The 12,906-nt window shown below is 42.6% G+C and overlaps 1 protein-coding gene across 3 annotated transcripts in view; it reads right to left on the bottom strand.

Moving 5' to 3' along the window:
• The window catches only part of LOC139745852 (protein gooseberry-like), an 89,474-nt gene that overhangs the window by 32,579 nt on the left and 43,989 nt on the right, over positions 1-12,906 (bottom strand). The window lies entirely within an intron of this gene.

Below are 12,906 nucleotides of genomic sequence, written 5' to 3'. Positions count from 1 at the left end.
ACGCCAGTCGTGATCGAACCGTACGATTCAGTTTCATTACCAGATTCGATTCCCGTCAGCACCGAAATGAGTGCTTCATTACCTAAATATTGTTAGTACCATACTGTGTGATTCAGCGCTTTGTTACCTAATTCGACTCTCGCCAGTTATGACCGATTCGTTTTATTCAGCCCATTATTACCTGGTTTGACTCTCGTCTGCAGTGACCGAACTGTATGATTCACTGTTTTATTCCCGATTCGACTCTTACCCAACAACACCCATCCGCCGCGGCAGGAAGTTTCAGACACACGTAATTGATGTCTCGAGTCTCGAAAATCTGACGCGCTCGAGGCCTCGTTCGCTGAGCAAGTTCGAAGAAATGCGCCATTTGTTTGGCGTTCGTTTTACGATTTAATTGCGGGGAATTACTGAACGGGTAATCGTGTGAGGGTCGGTCCGCAGGCAAGCCGAGCATTAGTGCCCAGTCTGCATACATTTACGCCCCAGTCACGCTCACCGAAATTGTATGTGATTATAGAAATGGAGGTATTGGGTTCGATCTTATTGCAGGGCGGGCAACGAGTGGCCCGGAATCCATTTTTTTAGGGGGGCGTTACGCTGTGTTAAAGGCGACGTTCATTTGTTTTGCAGTTATGCTGAACTTTATTGTGAGGTGGAGATACTGTGAGTTTTATTACGTCTTATTGTTCATCTGTTACTGAGGATTATTTGTCTTTCTCTGTTTTTCTTGTTAGTATTACAAGGATTTATTGACTCTTGTGTATCAGTATGTGTGGGGATCATGAACGTTGGTCTGCGGATAATGTTGTCTCTCAGTAGATGGTTTATGTCTTTATATCATGGACATATGAGAATGAATTTCCTCAGGTTTATCACTATATATATATATATATATATATATATATATATATATATATATATATATATATATATATATGAATATAGTGCATATGAACGCGTACTTTCATAGATCACATAACGCCCTCCAACAGCAAGGACTCGAACCCGGGACCTTTGCGTGGTAGTTGGGAGCGCTGAGAGCTCGTCTATCATCATAGCCGAGCGGTTAGCGCTCCCAACTACCACGCAAAGGTCCCGGGTTCGAGTCCTTGCGTTTGGAGGGCGTTATGCGATATATAAATTCCTACGCGTCCACGGGGAAAATGAAACACGATAAGTTTCCGAGTGCACTTTCGTGTAATAATCACATCATCAGGGGAGACACAAGAGAGAAATATAACGGACAGTTGATATACAGCGAAGAGACGAAGCTAGGACGCCATTTGGTCAACATGTGATATATATATATATATATAGTGATGGGTGATTTGAATGCAAAGGTGAGTAATGTGGCAGTTGAGGGAATAATTGGTATGCATGGGGTGTTCAGTGTTGTAAATGGAAATGGTGAAGAGCTTGTAGATTTATGTGCTGAAAAAGGACTGATGATTGGGAATACCTGGTTTAAAAAGCGAGATATACATAAGTATACTTATGTAAGTAGGAGAGATGGCCAGAGAGCGTTATTGGATTACGTGTTAATTGACAGGCGTGCGAAAGAGAGACTTTTGGATGTTAATGTGCTGAGAGGTGCAACTGGAGGGATGTCCGATCATTATCTTGTGGAGGCTAAGGTGAAGATTAGTATGGGTTTTCAGAAAAGAGGAGTGAATGTTGGGGTGAAGAAGGTGGTGAGAGTGAGTGAGCTTGGGAAGGAGACCTGTGTGGGGAAGTACCAGGAGAGACTGTGTACAGAATGGAAAAAGGTGAGAACAATGGAAGTAAGGGGAGTGGGGGAGGAATGGGATGTATTTAGGGAATCAGTGATGGATTGCGCAAAAGATGCTTGTGGCATGAGAAGAGTGGGAGGGGGGCTGTTTAGAAAGGGTAGTGAGTGGTGGGATGAAGAAGTAAGAGTATTAGTGAAAGAGAAGAGAGAGGCATTTGGACGATTTTTGCAGGGAAAAAATGCAATTGAGTGGGAGAAGTATAAAAGAAAGAGACAGGAGGTCAAGAGAAAGGTGCAAGAGGTGAAAAAAAGGGCAAATGAGAGTTGGGGTGAGAGACTATCAGTAAACTTTAGGGAGAATAAAAAGATGTTCTGGAAGGAGGTAAATAGGGTGCGTAAGACAAGGGAGCAAATGGGAACTTCAGTGAAGGGCGTAAATGGGGAGGTGATAACAAGTAGCGGTGATGTGAGAAGGAGATGGAATGAGTATTTTGAAGGTTTGTTGAATGTGTCTGATGACAGAGTGGCAGATATAGGGTGTTTTGGTCGAGGTGGTGTGCAAAGTGAGAGGGTTAGGGAAAATGATTTGGTAAACAGAGAAGAGGTAGTAAAAGCTTTGCGGAAGATGAAAGCCGGCAAGGCAGCAGGTTTGGATGGTATTGCAGTGGAATTTATTAAAAAAGGGGGTGACTGTATTGTTGACTGGTTGGTAAGGTTATTTAATGTATGTATGACTCATGGTGAGGTGCCTGAGGATTGGCGGAATGCGTGCATAGTGCCATTGTACAAAGGCAAAGGGGATAAGAGTGAGTGCTCAAATTACAGAGGTATAAGTTTGTTGAGTATTCCTGGTAAATTATATGGGAGGGTATTGATTGAGAGGGTGAAGGCATATACAGAGCATCAGATTGGGGAAGAGCAGTGCGGTTTCAGAAGTGGTAGAGGATGTGTGGATCAGGTGTTTGCTTTGAAGAATGTATGTGAGAAATACTTAGAAAAGCAAATGGATTTGTATGTAGCATTTATGGATCTGGAGAAGGCATATGATAGAGTTGATAGAGATGCTCTGTGGAAGGTATTAAGAATATATGGTGTTGGAGGCAAGTTGTTAGAAGCAGTGAAAAGTTTTTATCGAGGATGTAAGGCATGTGTACGTGTAGGAAGAGAGGAAAGTGATTGGTTCTCAGTGAATGTAGGTTTGCGGCAGGGGTGTGTGATGTCTCCATGGTTGTTTAATTTGTTTATGGATGGGGTTGTAAGGGAGGTAAATGCAAGAGTCCTGGAAAGAGGGGCAAGTATGAAGTCTGTTGGGGATGAGAGAGCTTGGGAAGTGAGTCAGTTGTTGTTCGCTGATGATACAGCGCTGGTGGCTGATTCATGTGAGAAACTGCAGAAGCTGGTGACTGAGTTTGGTAAAGTGTGTGGAAGAAGAAAGTTGAGAGTAAATGTGAATAAGAGCAAGGTTATTAGGTACAGTAGGGGTGAGGGTCAAGTCAATTGGGAGGTGAGTTTGAATGGAGAAAAACTGGAGGAAGTGAAGTGTTTTAGATATCTGGGAGTGGATCTGTCAGCGGATGGAACCATGGAAGCGGAAGTGGATCATAGGGTGGGGGAGGGGGCGAAAATTTTGGGAGCCTTGAAAAATGTGTGGAAGTCGAGAACATTATCTCGGAAAGCAAAAATGGGTATGTTTGAGGGAATAGTGGTTCCAACAATGTTGTATGGTTGCGAGGCGTGGGCTATGGATAGAGATGTGCGCAGGAGGATGGATGTGCTGGAAATGAGATGTTTGAGGACAATGTGTGGTGTGAGGTGGTTTGATCGAGTAAGTAACGTAAGGGTAAGAGAGATGTGTGGAAATAAAAAGAGCGTGGTTGAGAGAGCAGAAGAAGGTGTTTTGAAATGGTTTGGGCACATGGAGAGAATGAGTGAGGAGAGATTGACCAAGAGGATATATGTGTCGGAGGTGGAGGGAACGAGGAGAAGAGGGAGACCAAATTGGAGGTGGAAAGATGGAGTGAAAAAGATTTTGTGTGATCGGGGCCTGAACATGCAGGAGGGTGAAAGGAGGGCAAGGAATAGAGTGAATTGGAGTCATGTGGTATACAGGGGTTGACGTGCTGTCAGTGGATTGAATCAAGGCATGTGAAGCGTCTGGGGTAAACCATGGAAAGCTGTGTAGGTATGTATATTTGCGTGTGTGGACGTGTGTATGTACATGTGTATGGGGGGGGGGGGGTTGGGCCATTTCTTTCGTCTGTTTCCTTGCGCTACCTCGCAAACGCGGGAGACAGCGACAAAGTATAAAAAAAAAAAAAAAAAAAAAATATATATATATATATCCTAGTCTGAGCCAGGTACCCATTTTATCGACCAACCCCTAGGGGTGGATGAACAGCTGGGCTGACTGCGGACCGACTGCTGCAACCACAATTGGAACCAATGTGCTCGACCCTGGGCGGCTTGTGAACGCGTCACGGTCAGGAACGCTAACCGTTACACTGCGAAAGTCCATATAATGCTATCTCTTTATGAACTTCCAGTCACTGTAACAGTCACTGTAACAGTCACTGTAACCCATGATCCGCCATGTCATCCAAAACAGTCACCAACCGTCAGCCCGGTCTTGGTCTGTCTCCCCCACCATCACCACCACAGCCTACGTCATCCCTAACAGTACCAGACTCCCCCTCCCCCTTAGCTATTTCCTCTCTGGCCTCTCCATGACACACACACACACACACACACACACACACCTTCAGCATATCACCACTTCATTTTCCCCTCCATGTAACATACAGCAGTGTTTCCATTTACATGAACAAGGATCTGGTCTCCCACTTTTTCATTTCGTCACTGCCGTACAGCCTACGCACAAGAACCTTCCGGTGAAGCTTTTCTTTTTTTCAATACAAAGGTACGCGTTTCCGGGACACAAGGCTCGCCCCTCCCTACCTAACTATGACACTCACATACAAAGGATCAATTGTTTCGGTCGAAGCGCCTCTAACGGCGGCGGGAGTAATTAATGACTGGCTTGCCGATACTGGTCCCCTGTGATGTGTCCATCTCATCACAAGACTAAGAGCAACAACACCAGTTACTGACTGACTGACTGGCCACCAAGTGTGTGACTGCTGGTTGGATCATTGGTCTTTAGGTTTATCGACTGACTGGGTCATTAAACCTTCCATAGAAAACTTTGATATCAATTACCAGCAACTCAAAGAGACTCGCCACTAATTATGTCAGCAGATGAGGCAGGGTGGTAGCGGTAATACTACATGTCGCATTCCGTGTGAATATATCTGATATTGCTCTTCCTGAGTCATGTTGTGCTGAGAAAAGTTAGATCCTCAGTATATTTCATTTGGGAAAACATAATGAATGTATTCATTTTCTTGAGAAGTCAAGTGTGGAGTGAGTATGTTGCAGACTGCAGAGGAGGACCAGGTAAACACCCGTCCGTGACACACTACACCTCTGGGAATGTCACATCAAGTGGTGGTGGAGCCTCGTATACTTGTCCGGCCTCATGACTCAACAGTGTTTACTAAAATATAGTTTAAAGACTTCCAACCACAAGACATTAGCTAAGAATGAACTAAAAACAAAACTGACTCATTATGGGATAACATAGGCTCCACTAGATACAGACCACCTACTTACCTTGTGCTTTCTTTGTACATCTTTTTCTAATTCTATATATTTTTCCTTTCCGTCTTTATTCCTTTTCACAATTGTCCACCGAGGCAACTGTTTTCTTCCTGACAACAGTCGACTTAAAACATGACCAATAACTGCTGAGAGAAATGACCTAAAAGTTTCCCCAACACGGTCTGAACCAGGCCAAACATGGAGGACGTGTACGACAGTGTCAAGCAAATGCATAAACGGCAGAAAATCGCACCAGATTTTTGCAATGTGGCGAAGACAAAAAGAGGCAGCAATGAAAACAAAAAGAAGAACAGATCGAGGAAAAAGAAGTGAAGAAAAACCCAGAAAACCTACCATGAAATATCCAAGACTGGAGCAAGAAGCTGCGTCACATCCAGCGTACCTCAACTAAACACAAGTCTAACAACGATGTATGTGATCATGTACACTTACATAACGCAGGATTGCCAGAATCTTTCGAGAACGTCATAGATGAAGTGTGTGAACTTGACCACCTGCCTCAGGTGAAATTCCCCGAGAATCAGTCATCCAAGGAAATGAAGAACTGTAAATAGACTCCCACAGCACTATTCCAACTGAGGAAATTTTTAGTATCCCGAGAAACTGATGAAATAGTAACACAAATAAGGGGGAAATTAAGATGAAGATGAGTTACAGAAAATGATGGAATTTGTGATATAAACTACTCAGGAAGATCTGATGTTTCACTGGAGTTCAGAGGCAAAATATGTTTGGTCTCAAATAATAACAACCAACAAGCAAGGATGGCCAAGCAACTCTGAATATACAGAACCGCAAAGGAAATATCGACGTGATGCCAGTAGTGAGAGAAACAGGTTTCTAGACACCTTTGCAACGGTCAAATACTCTATAGATATATTGGAAAACAAAAAAGTGTAAACGAGTTTCAGAAGACTAAGATCAGCACTTAACTTAGGAACCACACAGAAAGAAATTCAATGCACAGAAAATCCACCGTAAACTATTCAAGTTCTAAGCCAAATTTAATGCAACCTAGTATGCTGTACTGCTTTACCAGAACGCACGAACTCAGCGGCGCATATCTACATCTTAATGCGGACGTCCTCACATATATACACACAGTGCTGGCGGGTTTGTCGTCACGCTCCCCCAGCGGCCTTCTTCGTAACAGTGTTGCGCCCTCTGGTAGCTCTGAGTCTTGTCCTCTGCCACCATTGCGCGTGTGGTCCTTACTCTGCTCATATCAGGCTACCGCTCGTGAAATTGGTGATTACAGTCCGAGCAATGAAAAAGAGAAAGGGAGAGAGAAAAAAGAGGGTTTTCGACATTCAATTAAAGCAGGGAGGTGGAGGGCAAAGCACATATATATCTATCTTTTTTTTTTGTCGTATGGTAGGACGGGATAGGGAATATAAGATCCTCCATTAATTCTTGTCACCCTTGCTTCGCCGTAACCTTAGGTAAATATCAGTAATTGCTAAATAAACGGAAATGTTCAAGTTTTTATTTAAGCAAAAGGTGGAGTCAATATTTGCGTGGATCGAACCGTCTCGAACTGGCAGTGTGGTTCGATATGAACGAGGCTTTCCCGTTTTTGTATTTGAGTAACGCCTGGAACAGACGAAGAAAGGCCACATCCGCGCACATCCATCCTCTAACTGTCATGCATGATGCACAACCAGGCCCAGCAGACCTTTCCAGGGCTTACCTCCAAAGCTTCAAATGCCCTGTTTCAGTCCAATTCTCTCTCTCTCTCTCTCTCTCTCTCTCTCTCTCTCTCTCTCTCTCTCTCTCTCTCTCTCTCTCTCTCTCTCTCTCTCATATATACAAGAACTATCTCACTTCCTGACCTGCGTGTGATACATATGGGTCTACTTTTCTTGTAATGATGTACTTCAATAGATTGCAACATGAACTTCAGATTGCTAACACATATACAACCAGTAAACACAATAGCAGCTCTGAATGCGGCTACTTTACAATCTTAAAAAGTTCCCGAAGAAATGGACGTATCTTCTCTCAGTCAACAGAGAGACTGGTGTGCGCGCAGTAACTCAGACAGATGATTGTAATGCCAGAATTCAGCTTCTCCTCCAGCCAGGGTTGTAAATCATCTACCACCACGTCTGCAGCTCATCACATACATTGCACGGTTCCAGAGTCACTTCTTCTTCACAAGATTTATTCTCCTGTTGTTATTTCCGCAGGTAATTGGCTCCAAGTCGAATGTGTTGTACCCTGGCTGGTGCTTCTTCACGAGGCTCATTCCAGTTTTCGAAAACAGTGGTTCATGTTCGATTCAAATTGGTTTGTCATCATCATTGACAACTTACTGACCTTACGTGGATGGTTATGGTCATAAGAGTTCATTTCGCTTCATTAGTTTATTGGAATTTTATTTGTTATACTTTGTTCAACATTGACCCAGTTGGTTTATGTCGGTGATTACTATGATGGAGTCCCTCGTGATGGTGCTGTGGCATTACATGGATCACTGGTGCTGCTGCCGGCTGCTGGGTTATCAACTCATAACTTGATGTACTTGTTTGTATTAATTTCATTGGTTGTGTGATGCTGGTCAACTGATGCCTCTGTTCTTACTCGGCGATGTTGGCTAAGGTTGGTTAGGATGAAAACGAATTTAAAGAAAAAAGTTGACATAGGCTTACAAATGGTGAACGTAGGCGTAATATGAATAATGGAGCGAATATATATATATATATATATATATATATATATATATATATATATATATATATATATATATATATATATATATATATACATGATTTTCTAACCCCGTCAAAACAAATAACTAAGCAAAATACACACATCCAACTTTCCTCAACTTGATGATAAATACAAGCAAAAAAAGAAAAAAAATATATATATAAGTTTTGATGAAGGCGAGAGAATGAAGTAAGCGATCTTATGATGCAGGTCTTCATTACATAAACAAAAGTTCCTCGACTGAGGCGCCGCAAGCAAGCAGTGAGCATGATGTCCGCAGGCGGCAGGTAAGGGCGGCAGCGGACGCTGCGGCGTAGGCTCTCCGTCTCTGGTGTTGTGATGGTTGTGGCGGCAGTAAGACATCGTATATGTTCACTGGTTCGTATACCATTGTTGGCGCTATCAGGGGATTTAGTGATTAACGTGAACAGTGCTGATTCAGGAGCCTGTACAGTGAGTCTGAGGGAAGGTTTGAAAGACAAAGATCTAAACTTGACAATGATGAGATACAGTTAACGTTGATCTAACAACGACCAAAATAGGATTAACTGGAATGTAGCGGGCAACTTTGCTACAGTAAGAAGCTTCGTGTTAAAGTACGGGGCTTCGAACCGTTTCCTCGAGCGGTCTCGTTTCTCACTAACGAACCTTTTTTTTTTTTTTATAAATATCTATGATACTCTATTATATATATCATCAAATGATAGCAGATGAGGTTATGATAGCAGATGAGGTTGCCTGAAATTATCAATTTAAGTAAATAAGAAAAAAGGAAAATATCGTGTTTTATCAATATTCGTTCTTGTAGTCGTCTTGAACTCTTGAATATTCAGAATATTTCTGTTGTGATTATAACTTGACGTTGACGAACTTAATGACCCTCGATGTTGATAAGCCTAAACCCCAGCTAACGCACCAAGTCAACAATTTTCATATTTAGTTTCTTGCTTGAAGGTATGGATGGACTGGCTCGATCACATGTAGCTGGTGGCGGACAGTGATTCCAGTAGAACACAATATTATTAAGAACAGCTTCTCAAGCTATGTGGCAGACGATACAAAGTTAACTTTCAGAGCGAGGTAAACCGGTTATAATTCTGGGTTAGATTAACCTGTTAGTTTTGACACGATGGCTCTTCACTTTCATGGTACAATGTTTGTGAATCATCCTCCAGACAGGTCAGGTATTTACCTTTCAGCGGATTATCCTCTGATTATTGCTGGAAGAAATAGTTCTCTTGTCTGTGAAACTTCATTTAAACATCAACAATTATCAATAAAGACGTCAGGTAAAATAATTTCCCTTGCTGAAGTTGTGGCTGACCAATTCATTGGAATAATCTTCATTTGTGATTCAAATCTTAGCATGGTTAGCACAATACAACTTTTAAAGAGTTAGTAGGCAATTAACGCCTCTAAAAGCCTAAGAAGACATAACTATCTAACACTAACATGATACACCTTCAAATTCTGTTCACAAGATACAGCATCTAAAACTTGGCCAAACTTCGAAGAGACTTTTTTCAATGATATTTTAAGCCATTATAACAGAGAAAAATACTCAAAACTCTAAAAAAATTTATATTGAGACATGGACAAAAGTTTATGAATATGAATATCAGATGAGAAATGAAAACTTGTCTTCAATCTCTCAATCTAAAAATCCCGAGATCAGTCTGGCTTTAGATTATGTGCAAGACCCGAGTCATGATTCATATTCAAGAACGTACAAATCTTTCAGACACGTGCCTAACATTTCATGCTTGAGAAGGTGGAAATATATTAAAGACCCCAGTCATGGTCCACACTCAAGCCTCCTGTTCATAAAGGTGCAGGCCAGCCAGAGACCCACACGTCGTACCGTATTTAAAGCGAGTCTGTCTTGAGACCAGTCATGGTGCACTGTGAGGAGGACCTGCCGTTGTCAACAAACTGTCGATGATAATTTCCCCAGCGACACACGGAGACTGAACCATCGTACACAAGTACTATTTGGCTGAGACGTAACTATATTTCCCCAGCGACACACGGAGACTGAACCATCGTACACAAGTATTATTTGGCTGAGAGACGTAACTATATTATCTGAAATCTGGGGAGCTAGATGCCTCCCGGGGTAGTCTACCATTGTCCATACAGAGATAATGGCGGTGGAATCTCCTTTGTCTCTTTCAGAACTGTTTGTGTTTTGTCCAACTTTTTTTTTCTTAATCTAAAGACCAATCTAGCATTTCTGGTTTACTTTGAACATTCTGAACCTATTGGGTGTTTTTGTGGACTTTTAAAAGTCTTTAGAAGCGTTTAGGGTTATTTTGTCTGCCTTTGTTTATTGTGTGAATGACTCGTGATGTTCGTTATAGTTATTGTCGTCGTTGTTGTTAAGGGCCTGGCTGACGAGGTCATCAGAAGTTTCCTTTATGGCCATACAACGGCCGGGAGCGTCCCTGTTTGTCGCCGCGAGGAACTGGCCAGGAGAGAGAGAGAGAGAGAGAGAGAGAGAGAGAGAGAGAGAGAGAGAGAGAGAGAGAGAGAGAGAGAGAGAATATATATACATACATATATATTCCTATGAGTCCACGGGGAAAATGAAACACGTGGACTCATAGGAATATCTCGATCACGCGCAAAATTGTGATCCTTTCCATATATATATATATATATATATATATATATATATATATATAATATATATAATATATATATATATATATATATATATATATATATATATATATATATATATATATATATATATATATATATATATAATGTATTAGGTAAAGCAGGGGGCACCAGAGGATTGCTGTCGATGTCAAAAACACAGATGGAAAATTAAATTTGAAACATCAGAGAAAATAGTGACAAGGTTGTGCAGACGGGGTGGAACCCACGGCGATGTTTCAGCTCTTTAAACAGTTTAGAAAGAAAATGTAAATTCAGAATAAAACCAAGACAAGTGATTCCAAGAACCTGATGTCAACTACAGACAGCAGCGCATCGTAGACAGTGGCTAGATATGTGGGATGACCTGTCTATGTGGGGTTCCTCATGATTCCATACCGTTGCTGTCAGAACCATCCCGCCGCTGCCCACAGTAGAGCTGAGGTAGCTGAGTATCTGCCACAGAAATACTGACCACCAACAGGAAGACTCATTTGATCACAACTGTAGATCGGAAGTCTTTTTTCATCCATGACTTGTCTGAGGAAAAGCTAACTTCTTAACCATGCGTTTCCCCGTAAAGACTAACTCAGTGACCAGCTCCCCACACCAAGACTAACTCAACAACCAGCTTCCTACAACAGCTGTTGTAGCTCGCCACAACAGGGTATCTTCAGCACCTGCTTACCACAGAGACTTGATTCAAGCAGTCGATAGATAGTGATAACACACCTTAACGAGCTGGCTATGGCAAAGGCAAACCAATCAAAAAAGTCACAGCCAAAAATCTCCCCCAAAAGCCGGACCCAAACAGCGTCGGAGCAGGAGGTACGGACCGCCCAGCCTGATCGGCGGGAAGGGATCCTCCGCTCGCTAACGTCTCCGCGATCGCTGCCGCTCCGCCGCCTGCCTCCCGGCGGCGGCGGCGGCGGCGGCGGCGCACGAGCGACCCAGCGGCGATGTCGCGTTACACGACTCGTGTCGACCAGCACGTCGCTCAGGGCGATGTGTCGTCCAGCTCTTCCTTACATCAAGTTGTGTGTGTCGTCGAGCTGTGTGTGTGAGGCGTCAGGGGCCACCTCCTGGCTGCCATAAGATTAGCCTCACCCGAGCCAGACTGTGTGTCAGCGAGGGACCTCCACTACCTCACCACTCTCCATCCTCGATATTTCTTGGTCAGTCGATCTCAGGGACGGTAGGATGGCTTACAGTAGACTGGTACATACACTGTATCATCTCTCTCTCTCTCTCTCCTCACATACATCTTTCTCTTCTGTGTAAACCAATGACGTAAATACCATAGTTCACAAAGGCTTTAAGTTCACAGGTTTTATTTCAAGAAGAAAAATTTGATTTTTTTTTCAGTCACCTTCTGATAACTCAAACACCAGCTATGCTTCCCGATATCTGGTCAAAAAAATTTACGAAAATCTTCACAATCATTTGAAATTCATTTCTTGTTTAGATTTTTCGTAACATCACATCTGTGATAAGTGTCACTGGATTATTGTTTCACTGAGTTCAGATTAAGTCTTCAAAGTAAGGTTAACGTCCTTCTCAAAATACTCATTTGTCTACATTCTGTGACATGCTCATTATCTGGCTCTCGCAGGCCCAGCAAGCTTACACTTGATCGTTTCAGGTGTCACATGCGGAGGAGCTTCCCTGGCTAACTGGTGGTAAATAATTGTTTTAATCACAAAGCTTTTGACTGAAGCTCAGTTAGCAATGATGTTCTTAAGTTGATCTATTTTCCTAATCATATTTAAGGTCGCCCAGTGTGAACTCCCGCTACTTCTTCTTACCTTTCTCAGTCGATGTTAGAGCTTACTGGTCACTTATAATTCGGTTTCCTCAAATACTTTGTTTCCAGCATCACTCAGTGAGTAAAGTCTAAGGAAGCTTAACACCAGCCCTATGTGAGGCTTGAGCACTTGCTAGACTGCCCCATACCACAGCTTCACAACCTAATAAAAACCTTGTCAGGCCTTTTTTTCATACAGGGGAAATTCCCGAGGTTTCCAGACGCTCATTCTAGTTCCAGATTTTGCAGGATTTTCAGCAGCTGTCAGATCACAGAGTGTTCACTCCTGGTCTAGACGCACTCATGGATTCCTCAGTGA

The sequence above is a fragment of the Panulirus ornatus genome, chromosome 63 (genome assembly GCF_036320965.1).
Source record: "Panulirus ornatus isolate Po-2019 chromosome 63, ASM3632096v1, whole genome shotgun sequence".
Lineage (NCBI taxonomy): Eukaryota > Metazoa > Arthropoda > Malacostraca > Decapoda > Palinuridae > Panulirus > Panulirus ornatus.
The sequence above is the reverse complement of the archived record's forward strand: the minus strand, read 5'-3'. Positions and strand labels throughout refer to the sequence as shown.